This window comes from Delphinus delphis, chromosome 5 (genome assembly GCF_949987515.2).
Source record: "Delphinus delphis chromosome 5, mDelDel1.2, whole genome shotgun sequence".
Taxonomy (NCBI): domain Eukaryota; kingdom Metazoa; phylum Chordata; class Mammalia; order Artiodactyla; family Delphinidae; genus Delphinus; species Delphinus delphis.
In genome coordinates, this window is record NC_082687.1 from 66,367,482 (window position 1) to 66,383,077 (window position 15,596).

General features: G+C 39.0%; 1 protein-coding gene across 1 annotated transcript in view; it reads left to right on the plus strand.

Moving 5' to 3' along the window:
- Positions 1-14,426: 14,426 nt before the first annotated feature.
- Positions 14,427-15,596, plus strand: part of LNX1 (ligand of numb-protein X 1) — a 152,646-nt gene continuing 151,476 nt past the window's right edge. Inside the window, exon 1 of the mRNA XM_060012521.1 lies at positions 14,427-14,464. The gene's annotated coding sequence lies outside the window, so the exon portion shown is untranslated. The remainder of the gene's footprint in view (positions 14,465-15,596) is intronic.

Consider the following 15,596-nt stretch of genomic DNA (forward strand, 5'->3'; position numbering starts at 1 on the left):
CTTAGCGACTTTCAAATATATAATACAGTTTTGTTAACTGCAGTCACCATGCCAATGATCCATTTTGAGTTAATTTTTATATGTTATATACCTATAATTTTTAAAATATTAATCAAATATATATAAATCTTTTTAAATACTATTGAATTTATTCCTTACTCTGCAAAAGAGGGCTGTTGTTGAAATGTTGGGCAGTTTCCTTAACTAGAATCATTTTCTTATGAATTCCTTTTGTTTTTGTTTGTTTTTTTGTTTGTTTTTTTGTTTGCGGTACGCGGGCCTCTCACTGTTGTGGCCTCTCCCGTTGCGGAGCACAGGCTCCGGACGCGCAGGCTCAGCGGCCATGGCTCACGGGCCCAGCCGCTCCGCGGCATGTGGGATCTTCCCGGACCGGGGCACGAACCCGTGTCCCCTGCATCGGCAGGCGGACTCTCAACCACTGTGCCACCAGGGAAGCCCCTTATAAATTCTTTAAAAATGTGGAAGGACGTTTACATGTAAAATTTTTTTTCTTGTTTTTAATCATATATACATTGTATTTAAGAATTATAAAATCTTGAGTATATTTTTAACCAATCATTTATTAAATTTTTGTGTGTCTAATGTGCACAAGCAGCTCTCCAAGCAGTGGATGATCTGCAGGACCAAATGCTGCAGAAAGATCAAGGTGAACGACAACAGGGAAAGGCCTTCAGGTTTGGTGGTTAGAGATCACAAGTGCCCGTGAGGATGCAACTGCAGCAGAGTCGGGGGTGGACAGTGAGAGACAGGAAGTCTCAGCAAAAGAGACCACTTGTTGAGGAAAGGAGAGAAATAGAGTAATTATTAGAAGGTACAAAAGAGTCAAGTAAAGAATTATTCAGAACAAGAGAAACTGGAGCATGAGTGTATTGAGAGGAGACAGCCAGTAAGAAGGTGACACTGAAGATCCTCAGGAAAAGGAGAAACTGAGAGTCTGCTTCTCAGAGGCAAGCAGAAAGGACAGCGATAAGAGCATAGGTTACGAAAGTAACTTGGAAATCAGAAAAACCTATACTCCTTTAAGGAGTAACTACCTATAAATGTAATAGATTTTTCAGTGCAGGGTTGTCACTTAAACTAAAAGAAGTTCAAAACGTAGAACTTGAGCTCCAGGTGCAAACAGACCCGTGTTTACATTCTACCTTTGCTACTCGTTAGCCAAGCAGCCGTGGGCAAGCTACTAAACTCTTCTATAAAATGGGATCAATAATAGACCTACCTCATCGGGCTGTTTGCATGAGGATTCTAGGAGGACTACATATAAATCTCTGGATAGTTACACATTCTCTGTAGCTCTAGCAGAAACGAAACACATCCATGTTACTTCAGTTGAGAATTCAAGTGGTTGAAATGATATTTTACTCTATCCTAACCCTCTTCCTACCATTTAGTCACAGTACTCTTGACAAATATCTGAGAGGCACATACGGTTTGTGTAAGAATGGCTCTTGACTCATTTTCATTCATGTTCTGTGGAGTCAAACCTCTTTCCCCTTCCATCCCCTGGAGTAAAGGAGATGAAGTTAGCCCTCATTTTAGTCGAGCAATTCACAGTGGCGGACTTGGATGTATTCTAGCCATACTGCATGCTCATTTCACTATTTTGAAATCTCTTCCAGCCCGAGCTAGCATAAGTTATTAAAGCTCTTTATGACTAAATACTACCACATACCATTTTCCTTAATCTCTGGTTAATGAAAAGACAAGCTCTTTCCACCTTTCTTGTACAGCCATATTCATTTCTGGGCAAAACTCATGAAAACTTCCCTCCCAAAGAATAATAGTTTACTTCTAAGGGAAATGGAATTGTGAAAGAAAATGCCATTGACTTCCAGTTACTGAAGTTAGATTTGAAAGTCCTGTGACATAGACAAAGGTGAGCGATCTTTCTGGCAACATATGCATCAGCCCTACTCATTCTCTCCTCTCTCCAGAGATGCTGTTTTTCCCCAGCAAATACAAGTAACTGCACTGCGTTAGGGGTATTTGGTTTTCTCAGAAATTTTTCGTTTTCTCAGAAATGTTTTGTTTATACTTTTAAACCTTCTCCCTCTCATGAGCATCGTTCTTTGTTTTCTTTACTGCATCCTGTTGTAATAAGAGGATTTTGTTTTTATACCGATTTGGAAAACTTCCTTCCTGGCATTCAGATTCTCTCTTCCGATGTCAGAATGAGAGATAATGGTCCTTTGCCAGCCCTTGGGTGGGGGAGTGATAGGGAAACAAGGGGAGCCCTAGTCTCCCCAGCCCGGCCAGGTTGACGGTCTCCGTGTGTGAGAGCCGCCCAGTGTGTGCCAACAGGGCTTCACTGTTCCCTCCCGCGACACCGGGGCCTTAACATGCAAGGCTAGTGTTGTGAAAATTGTCAGTATTTTCTAATCGATGCCCTCTTTGAGGCATCAATGGGGTTTCTAAAGTACTTAGTCACTCAGAACAAAGTTGGGTTTATTGCAAATGCCAACTTTCTCGATCAAAATCCACTCTTCCTGGCTTATGACACGCCTACATCTTTCTGAAGCAGGTTCCATTCAATAGTTTCCTTCTCATGAAAACCTTAAAATACAATATACCATGTTTTTTAAAATGTCTGTGGAAATAAGGGAAGCTTATAGCTTAGTGTTACTTGCCTATGAAAGAGATTTTGCAAACTGGTTACGCTCCAGAGGCCTGTTCATGTAAAACCTTAATTTCCCAAAGTTGCCTACATTAGATTACATTAATATCTAACAAATATTAGAACTTTAGTGTTTAAAGCGATCTGTGATGGGGTGGGGGGAAACCTAAGGGACTGCTTAGTCCAACTCCCTCACCTATTAATGAGGAGAGAGAGCCCAAGGAGGTGAAATGAAAGGACCAAAGTGATTCACCCCGGATCAGCACCGTATTCAGAATCCAGCTCTCAACCCCGTGCTCACTTCCTGTCAGGTCCCGGTCTCTGTCTTTTGAGGTGGGATCTGGTAAATCAAAATGTAATGAGAAATCATAAAGCGATCTTTTCAAAAGGAGAAACTAGATTTTCTCTTTTAACTCCTGGCCACTTCCCAGTCCCCTGTCGCCCTAAGTTTCTGTCTGGTTCTCTCTGATGCTTATGAACCAGAAAACTGACCAGAATTATGTGACCGTGACAGAGGGGAGTATAAGCCCCGAGGTAAATTCACCCAAGATGTGGTGTCTACATTGAGTACTTGTCACATCTCATTCACCCACACGTTGTTTCATCAAAGGAACATTGACTGAGCACCCATTATGTGCAACGCGGCAAGTAAGTCCCGAATCTCTGCAAATTACAGAGGAAAATAAAATGATCTCCCTGACCTTGAGATGCTCTCAGTCTAGTACTGAAGACAGGTAAATAAACAACCTGCAGTCCGGGTGCTGTCATGAAAGGATGTCCAACTTCTCTGGGGGTCGGAGAAGCCAAAGGAGGGAAGGGCATTCTGGGCAGACAGTGCTGCACAGAGGTTATAGTTAGGCAGCTCTGGAGAATGGCTCAGTTCTTCTCAGTAGCTAGAGCTGTACTTCTGAAACTTCAGTATGCATGCAGATCACCTGGGGTTCTTGTTCAAATGCAGATTCTGATTCTGTAGGTCAGGAGTGAGCTCTGAAATTCTGCATTGCTAACAAGTTCCCAGGTGATGTCAGCGCGCTGTGCACACACCCCACCCCTCCCTGCTTTGAGTAGCAAGGAGCTACGGAGCAGATGAAGTAGGGAAAGAAGTAGGAGCCGATTAGTAAAGTATTTTGAAGGTCATGCTCTAGAATTTGGATTCTCTCCGGAAAGTCACAGGAGTAACAAATAGATTTGAATGACCTGAAACTGATGTCGGCTTTCTAAGTTTATTGGAGGCTCCATAAGGCATTTCCTCCGGGAAGTTTTCTCACCCTTCCCTGGGCGGAGTGTCACGTGCATACCTTAATTTAGAGCCAGTCACACTATAAGGTAATGCTGAGCCAACCATCTATCAAATTCACTTGACTCTAAGCATTAGAAGGACAGTAATGTCCTTTGCAGTGTTGAAGCCTCAAGACTGAATGCATCTAACACCTGCCACCGTACCTGACATATAGGGGTTTGTCCATAAACTGTGATCCTATGATGTTCTTGCTGTAGATCAGTGGTTTTCAAATGTTCGCATCCATAAGAATGACGGAAGGCTTGTTAAGACAGAAATTGCTGGATCCCACTCTCAGAGTTTGTGATGCAGTAATTCTGGGCTGGAGCCCTAGAGTTTGTGCTTTAACATGTTCACAGGTGATGCAGATGCAGCTGTGATTACTTCCTACCAAGCAGTGTTAACAAATGAGATAAAGTAAGTTAATGGCTTAAAAGCATGGACCCTAAGCTGTGGAATCTTGGGGAATTAGTTAACCTCCCAGGCCTCAGAATGCTCACCATAAAATGAAGGTGGTAATTATAACACCTACCCCCTAGGGTCAGTGTGAGGATTTAACGAGCTACTATATATAAAACACTGGGGAATTGCTGATAAGTATTCATCGTTGTTGCTAAAAGAACTCACCTCAATGGCTGATGGCACAGAGAGAATAAAACAGCTTTGTAACAAAGCTGCAATGTGTTTCTTTACAGGTAAACTTGGCAAATGTGAGGCTAATCGCTAATTTCTGAAATCTGCAGGAATATCATAGCCCCTGTTGCATTTTTGTAAGCACAGTTTTAATATTTTTTAATCTGTGAAACACTAGCTGACGCCACATTTGTTAAAAAGTGGCTATAATAAAAAAGACAGACGATAACAAACAGTGGTGAAACTGGAACCTTCATACACTGCTGGTGGGAACATAAAATGGTGCAAACACTTTGGAAAACAGTTTAACGGTTTAATAAGTTTTTCCTTGAAAAGTTTAACACAGTGTTACCATTTGACCCAGCAATTCCGTTCCTAGGTATATACTCAGTAGGACTGAAAACATGTTCTCACAAAAACTTTTACATGAATGTTCATAACAGCATTGTTCATTGTAGCCAAAACGTGGAAAGAACCCAAAGTCCCATCAATTGATGAATAGTTAAAATGTGGTGGGCTTCGCTGGTGGCGCAGTGGTTGAGAGTCCGACTGCCGATGCAGGGGACACGGGTTCACGCCCCAGTCCGGGAAAATCCCACATGCCGCGGAGCGGCTAGGCTCGTGAGCCACTGTTGAGCCTGCGCGTCCGGAGCCTGTGCTCTGCAACGGGAGAGACCACAACAGTGAGAGGCCCACTTATCGCAAAAAAAAAAAAAAAAAAAAAAAAAAGTGGTATATACCCATACAACGGAATAGCATTCAACCTTAAAAAGAAGTGACGTACTGATACACGCTACAACATGGATAAAACTTGAAAACATTATGCTAAGTAAAAGAAGTCTGATACAGAAGGCCACATATAAATGAGTCCATTTATATAAAATGCCCAAAAGGGGCAAATCCATAGAGACAGAATGTAGGTTAGTAGCTGCTGGGGCTAGGGAAAGAAGAGAATTGGGAGTGACTGATAATGGTATGGAATTTCTTTTGGGGATGATGAAAATGTTCTGGAATTAGATTGTGGTGATAGAGAGTGGTGATAAACAGTCTTGTGATGATACTAAAGACCACTGAATTGTACCCTTAGAAGGATGAATTTCAGTGTGTGAATTATATCTCAATGTAAAAAAATTACTTAAGACCCTGTAATCCTACTTGGTGAGAATAACATTTTCATCTTAGAGCTGCACTGTCCAGTAAGGCAGCCACTATGAAATGTGGCTGGTCCGAAGTGAGCTGTGCTGTAAGTGTAATATACACTGCAATTCAAAGACTGTTTTTTAAAAAAGAATGTACATTATCTAAATACCTTTCTAATACTGAAGTGATACTATTTTGGATATATTTAGTTAAATAAAATATAGTGGTAACATTTACTTATCTGTTTATTTTTACTTAAAATGTGGCCACTAGAAAATCTAAAATTCTGTATGTGGCTCACATTTCTGGTTCACATGATCCTTCTTTTGGTCTGATCTGCCTCCAGGGTCCTCCTCAGTAGGTTGGAGTCTTTGTAGACACACATGAAAGTGTTTGCATCTGGGGTTAGTGAATCTGAAGCTGGTCCTTTTCCTTTACATAAAGGGCTTTGTACCCAGCGCTTGATTAGCTCTCTTCCATTAGCATGACTCAACACATGTAAACAGGGCAATTCAATGGATGCTTCCAGTTTTTGTTCTTTGAGTAGAAGGCCACCTGCAAAAACAGAGCCTTGTTATCTCAAAGAGCAAGGTTCTGGACCATTATTTTAGAAAGTACTTCTTGTGTCTCTTGCTAATGAACTACACAGCAAGTCATCTGAAAAAAAAATTTAAGGCATAATTTCTTTCCTCGTCACAGTAATTTTTTTCCAAGGCTCAAGTCCTGTGTCAAAGTTTTTTTAGCCTTGGCATAAATTTCTAGGTATCAGTGAAAACTGGTCATAAGAATTCTTCTGGAAGGGAAAATTTGTTTTGTCCACATCTTTATTGGAGTATAAATGCTTTACAATGTTGTGTTAGTTTCTACTGTACAACAAAGTGAATCAGCTATATGTGTACATATATCCCCATATCCCCTCCCTCTTGCGTCTCCCTCCCACCCTCCATATCCCACCCCTCTAGGTGGTCACAAAGCACCGGGCTGATCTCCCTTGTGCTATGCGGCTGCTTCCCACTAGCTATCTATTTTACCTTTGGTAGTGTATATATGTCCATGCCTCTCTCTCACTTCGTCCCAGTTTACCCTTCCCCCTCCCCATGTCCTCAAGTCCCTTCTCGACGTCTGCGTCTTTATTCCTGCCCTGCCACTGGGTTCATCAGTACCGTTTTTTTTAAATTCCACATATATGCATTAGCGTACGGTATTTGTTTTTTTTACTTACTTCACTCTGTATGACAGATTCTAGGTCCATCCTCCTTGGAAAATTGTTTTAAATAAAATGAAGACAAGGATTTATTTGGTAGGCAAAGTAGTTAAGGGCAAATTATTTGAGTACTGTAGAAATGTCTATCAGCAAGGAAATTAGGTAGGTTGATTGCTTTAAAAAAATCAATATCTTTTTGTTATAAAAACAATATATGCTATTTTGAGAAATTTCAAAAATAATGAAAAGCAAAGAGAAGTAAATAACCAACAATTCCTAATCATACTACCAGAGATAATCATTGTTAATATATAGAGGCCTATCTTTCCAGGGACAGAAAGGTCAAAATAATCCTATATAGAGAAAATTGGCCCCAATTCTATTAACTGCTGGTCAAAAAATAGAACAGTTATTTTTCACCCAACAAAAATAATTCTACTGGCACTAAATTTTGGGAAGATAAATCAGCTTTTTACAAGTTTGGTTATAATATCCCCATGTTACAATTTACTAGGTGGACTTAACGTAATCCTTTAGCCTTTACTTCAATAAAACAAGAAAGATATTTACATTACACACATCAAAGATGTGGGTGGGCATGTCTCTCTACATTTTTCTCTTCTCTTCACCGACAAGGTTGTGTAAAAATATTCACTGCTTCCCCATAGGCTCATGTATGTTGTGTAGCATCCGCGTCACGAGGCAGAAGGATGGATTTTTCTCTGGAGTTTTTATGGACCCCCATTCAAGTGTTTCCCCAGCTGTGTTTTCAGCTTTGAGTTGCTAAACTTCTTGAAAAGTAATCAATTTTGATTATCTTAAATCCCAAAGTAAATTTTCTTTTCTGGAGATTACTCTAGTTACTAACACAGGTTAGTCTGGGCTATTGAACCATCTTTTAGTGCCGTGACATCCAAACATGAAAGCTGTGGTTTTGCTTCGAGGTGAAAGGGAGATTTGAAATATGACTCAGATTCTTCCCTGCAAGAGGTGAGGTCTCAGAACGACTTTGCTCTTTTTTCAGTTGTATCTTGTCTTATTCTTTGGCCATTTCATCGTATAAGTCTGCTCTCTTCAAAATAGTGTAAATGCCTTTAAAGCCAAGATTCTTATATGATGTTATTTTTTGTATTTGTTTATATGTTTTATAATTTTCTGTGTACACACACAGACACATACTCTCAGTAATACTTGTTTCTTGACTAATGAGAAGTACAGTGATATTTAAAAGTTTTGGAGATTGTCATTTGTAGGTGATTTCTTGTTAGATAACTTTTATAAATGACTATGTTTAACATTCCTTAGTTTAAACCTTTCAGCTGTAACTATACAATTAGCCACGAAGAGTCAAGAGTGTTTGCTAAGCACTAGGGCTCTGCCGTGTAACCGTGCTAGCTTCAGCAGATAAATTAGCCCATCTGTGCCTCAGTTGCCTTGTGGAAATGATAGATTACTAATTAACTGAATTAGTTAATTCATGTCAAGTGAATAACGTGATGACTGGCATAATGATAAGGTATCAACAAACATTAGCTGCTGCTTCTGCCGCTCCTGCCAATAGTAGTACTATAATCAGTACACTCTTGACCAATGAGATCAGTTCCTCCACAAGTGGAGAGAGGCTCTCTTCTTCCGTGCTGGGATCTTTGAGAGCTTTCTATGTGGAAAAGTGAGGCAACAAGGGAACATCTGCAGAGCTGGCCAGCTAAACCAAATCAACAAGTCACTCTTCGTTTTGTGACACATGCAGGTATTAAGAAAAGGAGATGAAAGCAGCAACAGGTGTCCCAGGAGACGCTTAATTTGGTCAACATGTGCTAACCTCCCACCAGCCATGCTATCCTGGGTATGGGTTCCTGAAGAGTAGATATAAGATGTGGTACCTGCCTTTGCAATCTTCTATCTCCCAGGAACCATTAAATACGTGGTATTTAGCAGTTAGTTGTGTCCATGCAGAGAATGTGTTTTCCCAGATTTCTAGGAAAAAAATGAAAAAGGAGCCCTGTTATACAGGAAACACTAGAATAGAGCAAGAAAAGATATATACTCAGTTAAAACATCCAAGCCACTCTGTTAATCAGCTATTGCTGTATGATACACCACTTCAAACTCAGTGGCTAAACCCACAACCGTTTATTATCTCTCCTAATTCTGGGGCTTGGCTGAGCTACTTCTCTGTAGCTTTTGCCTGGGATCACTCGTGAGGCTGCCTTCAGCCGGAAGGTCCAAGATGGGCTCACTCCCAAGTCTGGGAGTCAGTGCTGGCCGTTCGTGAGAGCCTCCATTCTCTTCCAAAGGTCTCTCATTCACCAGTACACTTGCCTGAGCTCCTTTACAGCCTGTCTATCTCAGCATTCCAGGAGGGCAAGAGTGGAAGCTGCAAAGTCCCTCAATGCCTAGGCTCTGAAACTCCCAGCGCAGGCAGATTCACAGAGGTGGACAAATTGTCCCTAATTCTTATTGGGAGAAGCATATCGTATGGTAAAGGGGTTGACACAGCATCAGTTAACTAATTCTGCATTAACAAACCATCCCAAAAGTTATGGCTTAAAACTAATCTCCCACAGCCTATTCACCTTCCTTTAACTTGTGTCATTTTCTCTTTAGTGACATGTGTAATTATCCCTCCTGTTTCTGCAGTTAATCAGTTTGAAACGTCATGACACAGCTAGGGTCAGTGACTTGAGGAAAAAAGAAAACTACATTTCTTTCTCGCTCTCAGAGTTCAAAAGCAGATGAATGAATTGAGGAATAGCTCCAAAAGTCAACTTGGGATAAGATGAAGGGAGGAGATGTTTCATTAAGAAGAGGAGCCAGATTCTGAGGGGGGGCCACACCCCTTGGGTCCTCCCTGCACCTGGAGCTTCCTTTGAAGTGAAGGAAATTGTTCCACCACAAGGAGGCGGAGGGAAGCAGGTGGATGTGAGCACGGAATGTGAAACTAGTAAACATTCTGTAAACACCGAGGGCGCGGTCAGCAGCGTGGGCTGACCAATGGTATCTCGTGTTCGTTTTCTTGTCTTCTTATAGTTTACCCCATATTTGATTCTGAAGAAGTTCACAACTTAGACAACTTTAAAGTTCTTGGACTTATGACCTAAAGAGCAACTGGTCATTCTCCAGGTACCTTCACCTTCTGACTTCTCTGTTGTGGGGAGAGAAGAACCATGACCCGACCCCCCTAGAGAAGCTGCCCCAAATGCTGTGATTTGCTTTACTTACAAAGGTTAACCTGGGAGTCACTTCACAGAAGGAAGTATGGACAAGAAGGGACAGAGGTAGAAAAGCCAAAATATATTCATTTCTAGAAGGAAGTTGGAGCCCTTCTGAGCGCTGTTTCTGAGATGAAACACTATGCCATGAGAGGGTAGGTCTTAGAATTAAGAATGGGAATCCCAGAATCAGAAATTCTTACCTGGGGAATGTTTTGGTACAGGGGTACAAATGGAATAGCAAATGTTCCTAGAAAGGAAAAAGTTATCTGGGAGGCAGAGTCCTTTGAACTGGCCGGGTGAGCTCTTTATGTCTGAACAATACACATTCATACATTTTCACAAATGCATGTATGTGAGGGATTTAAACATAGGTACATGTGTGTGGTCATGTGTGGGTGGTCTTTTTGTTTGTTTTCCTTTTTTTAGGCTTGGTGCCTCCTCTTCTCTTACAAGCATATCAATTCCCAACCCACCACCTACCCAGATAACCCTTATTAATAATCTAATATGTATCTTTCCTATTTTTACCCATGGCTATGTAATCACATAAAGATGCACACATACACAGGTGCTTTCTGATCATCGTTTGTTTTACAAAAATAGAAAACTATTACCCTTTATTTTCTGCACTGTGCATTACTCAGTCAACAATGCCTTCTGAAATTCCTCCTGTCAATTAGCAGAACTCTATGTCCTTCTTCTTGATGGCTGTGTTCTGTCACAGGCTACGTCATAGTTTATTCAGCCATTCCCTATTGCTTGAAACATTGTAGCTTTCACAGACAATTTGAAAAAAACAAAACAAAACCACTCCCTCCTTCCAAAAAAACACTTTATATGAACCCTTATGTTCTAGTGACTTTATTTCTATTGGAGAGTTTCCCAGGAAAAAGATTTCTGGCCTAAAAAGTATATGTATTTTAAATTTGAAGTAGATATCACCATACTGCTTCCCCAAGAGGCTGTAGCATTTTTCATTTTGACCGTGAAAGTGATCCCTTTCCTACAACCCAGCCAGCAAGAAGTGTTTCAGATCTTTTAAATTTTAGACAATTTGGTAGGTATAAAATGATATCTCATTGTTAATTTGCATTCCCCTCACTTTGGGTGAATTTGAGGGTCTTTCCTTGTTTCTCGGACATTTGGATTTGCTTCTCTGTGAACTGCCCATTCACAGACTTTGTCCATTTTCCTACCGGTTTGTTCTTTTTTAAAAAATATTTATTTATTTATTTGGCTGCACCGAGTCTTAAGTGCTGCATGAGGCATCTTCGGGATGTTTGTTGCGGCATTCAGGTTCTTTTAGTTGCGGCATGCAGGATCTAGTTCCCTGACCAGGGATCCAACCTGGGCCCCCTGCATTGGGAGCATGGAGTCTTAACCACTGGACCACCAGGGAAGTCCCCTGGTTTGTTCTTGTTTCTCTTGTCAAATTATAATAAATATTTGTATATTATAAAAATTAAATATACTATCTGCATGATATGTATTTCTGCAAACCTATTATGGTCAATGATATTTTTATGACATCTTTGCTTTAAAAGTTATAATTTTAGAGTTAAATATGCCTATCTTTTCTCTCGTAGCTTTTGACTTCTCAGTTTTGATCAGGGAAGTTTTCCTGCACAATATAGTACATATAATCTACTAGATTTTCTCGCAAAAGCTTTGCTTTATCTTTTTACTCATATATTTGTACTGTATCCTTGGATGTGCAATCAAACTGGGATCAAATAAGGTACTTATTTGAATACAGTGGCTTTCTACAGAGTTCTAATAACCGGTGAGGAAGTCTCTGCCCCATTTTTACTTTTCTAAAATTACTTAGCTTTTCTTTAGTATTTAATATTTTTCTAGAAACTTTAAGATCACTTTATGCAATTGCCAAAAACAAACAACCAAAATACCCACCTTATTGTGAGTTTTCATGAAATCCATACACAATCTGAGGGAACATTTTTATGGCATTGAGTTTTCTCATCCAAGAATATGGCATGTCTTTCCATTTCTCCTTTTACATATTTTAGTATGATTTTGTTATTTCCTTTTTTTGTTATGTCCAAATATTCCATAGGGGTTGATTTTAAATGATTTTTTTCCATTCCTATTTTATTGCTAGAGTAGAGAAAAGCTAATGATTTTTTTTTTTTTTTTGGCATATTTTTGGATCCATCTACTTTACAAAATTCTCTGCTTAATTCTAGGGGATTTTTACCAGATGCCTTTGGGCTTTCTAGGTTTACAATCATATCATCTGCAAAAATAGATCATTTTTCCTCTTCCTTTCCAATGTTTTTTCCAGTTTTCAAATTTGTTGCCATAAAGTTTCAAATTATATTTTCTTTTAATATGTTTAGTCACTTTAATATCTGTTCTTTCTACTCCCTGATCTTTTATAATTTTGCTTTTTCTCCTTTTAAAAAATTAGGTTGTTTATCAAATGTATAGATTTTTAATACAACAAGATTTTAAATTTATTTATGTGTTCAACTACTTTTTTCCTTTCTATTATATTAAGATTTTACCCTTATAATCACTCTTTATTGTTCTTTTTCTAATTTCTTAGAATGTGGATTTAGTTTCTTTACTTCTCATATTTATTCTTTCACAAGGAAGGGCTTTTGGTTGTAAAATTTTTCTAGTATCATTTCATAGAGTCTTAGAGTATTTTACAAAGGTTGCCTTTTCATAGCTTTCAAGATGGTTGGTAATTTCCCTTTTGATTCTTCTTTAAGCCAAATATTTTCTAAGTATTTCTTAATTTTCAAGTAGACAGTTTTTGGTCATCTTTTCATAATTTTTTTCTTATTCATTGAATTGGGATCAGATAATATAACCTATAAAATCTTTATTTTTTGAATTTCAGAAGTTTTCTTTGTAGCCAGCTACATGATCAGTCTTTATAAATGTTCTGCAGGCATATAAAAAGTAACAAAAATTATCTTTATTTGAAATGTAGGGTTTTGTTCAGTTATTGTATTGGGAAGCAGTATGGCACAGAGATTAAAAGCAAAGTCTTTAGGGAAAATATGTTTATTTTCAATCTTGAACTTACCATGTGACCGTGACCACATTTGTAAGATGTAAATAATAGTATCTACCTCATAGGGTCTTTGTGAGAATTAAATTATTTAATATTCATAAAATACTTAGAATAGAAATTAGCACATACCAAATGCTATATAATTAATTGTTTGTAAACAAAAAGAATGAGTCAATTGATCTATGCCCTTATTTCCTTCTTTCTCCAGAATTGTCCAATACAGTCAAATAGATATATTGGGTTAGTATAAGTTTTTTTTTTTTTAACATCTTTATTGGGGTATAATTGCTTTACAATGGTGTGTTAGTTTCTGCTTTATAACAAAGTGAATCAGTTATACATATACATATGTTCCCATATGTCTTCCCTCTTGCGTCTCCCTCCCTCCCACCCTCCCTATCCCACCCCTCCAGGCTGTCACAAAGCACCGAGCCAATATCCCTGTGCCATGCGGCTGCTTCCCACTAGCTATCTACCTTACTACGTTTGTTATAGTATAAGTTTTTTGGTGTTTTTGAGGATGGCTCGTGTGTCAGAACATTATTCTGGTACTATTTTCTTTTAATTTACGCTTTAAATTATTAAAGTGATAGATTTTTAAATGTAATCCTTTTTTCTTTAGATTTTCAATGCTCATTTTACTTCCTTGAATTTTTCTTATCTCCATTACTTTTTTTTTTTTTAACATTTGACCACACAAATTAAAATTTCTTTGCCCTTTAATAAACTTAGTCCCAATCTCATTCTTCCTTAACTAAGTTGCCTTTTCCCCAAAATAGTACATAAATAACCATTCTCATTATAATTTAGAATGCTGAATTTCCTTCAGAGCAGTTCAGGCAAATTAAATAGCCTGTTATAATCACATTGGATTACAGATGTGCTCCCAAAATGATGTACTGACTTCCACAGTCCATTCATTCTTACAATTTCCAGTGCCATTCATTTTTTGTGTTAATCCAAGTTTCTGTCTCACATCACGTTCCTTCTCCCTAAAGAAATCCCTTTAAGATTTCTTGTAGTTCATGTCTGTTAGTAATAAGTGATCTAGGTCTTTGTTTATCTGAAAAAGTCTGAATTTCACTTCATATTTGCAAGGCTTTTTCACCGGGTGTAGAATTCGGGGTTGACAGTTTTTCCCTTGCAGCATTTTAAAGATGTTCCCCCATTGCCTTAGGCTTTATTCCTTTCTGATGAGAAGTCTGATCTTCCTTATCTTCCTTCCACAGGCCTGATCCATGAGGAAGCATTTCTCCCACCTTCTACCCTGCATCAGTCTTTCTCAGGAGGTCTGTGGAGAAGAGCCTCTGATTAGGTATGACTCCTCTATTTACCTGTGACTCATATATTTGTACTATACTCTCATATGTGACTCATATATATGTCTATACTCTCATGATAGCCCAAACTTGACTTTAGAAATTTACTACAGATTTTAGCTGAATTTTTCTTACTTGCTTTCACGGCAGATCTGCCTTCTTCCCATGCGCTGCTTCAGATTAGATAGTACTCATATTTTTTTCCTTGGAAGTGCCTATCTTCTCTTAGATTTCAGGCTAGCTGGTTGCCCTACAACTTCAGATCACTAATGGACCCCAGAAGAGTTATGATTTTGTAGATTATTCTACTTTTTCTTAGGGTGTGAGTGATGTTCTTTCCAGTTTTTTATATTCTAAGAAGAATCCACCTACTTAGATTTTAAGTGTAATTTACAAACATTATTATTTAATTTATAAATCTAGCAAAAAAAATATATATATATATACACACACACACACACACATATAATCCCTTCTTAGCATACTTTTTTTTTTTTTATTTTTTTGCGGTACGCGGGCCTCTCACTGGTGTGGCCTCTCCCGTTTCGGAGCACAGGCTCTGGACGCGCAGGCTCAGCGGCCATGGCTCACGGGCCCAGCCGCTCCACGGCATGTGGGATCTTCCCGGACCGGGGCACGAACCCGTGTCCCCTGCCTCGGCAGGCGGACTCTCAACCACTGTGCCACCAGGGAAGCCCCTTAGGGTACTTTTATAACTTAACTTATTAAATTTTTTAACATGTTCAACTGCATGGTAAATTGTAAAGAAAATATATTAAAATTTCTTTTTAAATATTCCAATTATCTGTTGTCGTAGATTGTATTTTCCAAAATGGGTACCACACCACAATTCCCATCCCATATGCTCTTCAGTGTGACCCTGACACTTCCCATCATGATATAGAAAGTATTTTTTCATCCCTTTGAATCTGGGTGGCCTTGTGACTCTTTCTACCATTAGAATATGGGAGAAGTTATGCTATACAAGTTCTGGTCATAGACCATAACTGACCCGGCAGCTTCCACTTCACTAGGCTAATGGAGACTCCAAGTCTTGCAGTGATCTTGTGATCCAGGTTCCTTGGATTCTCCCTTAATTCTCTGATGAGTATGTGAAGAGAGAGAGGT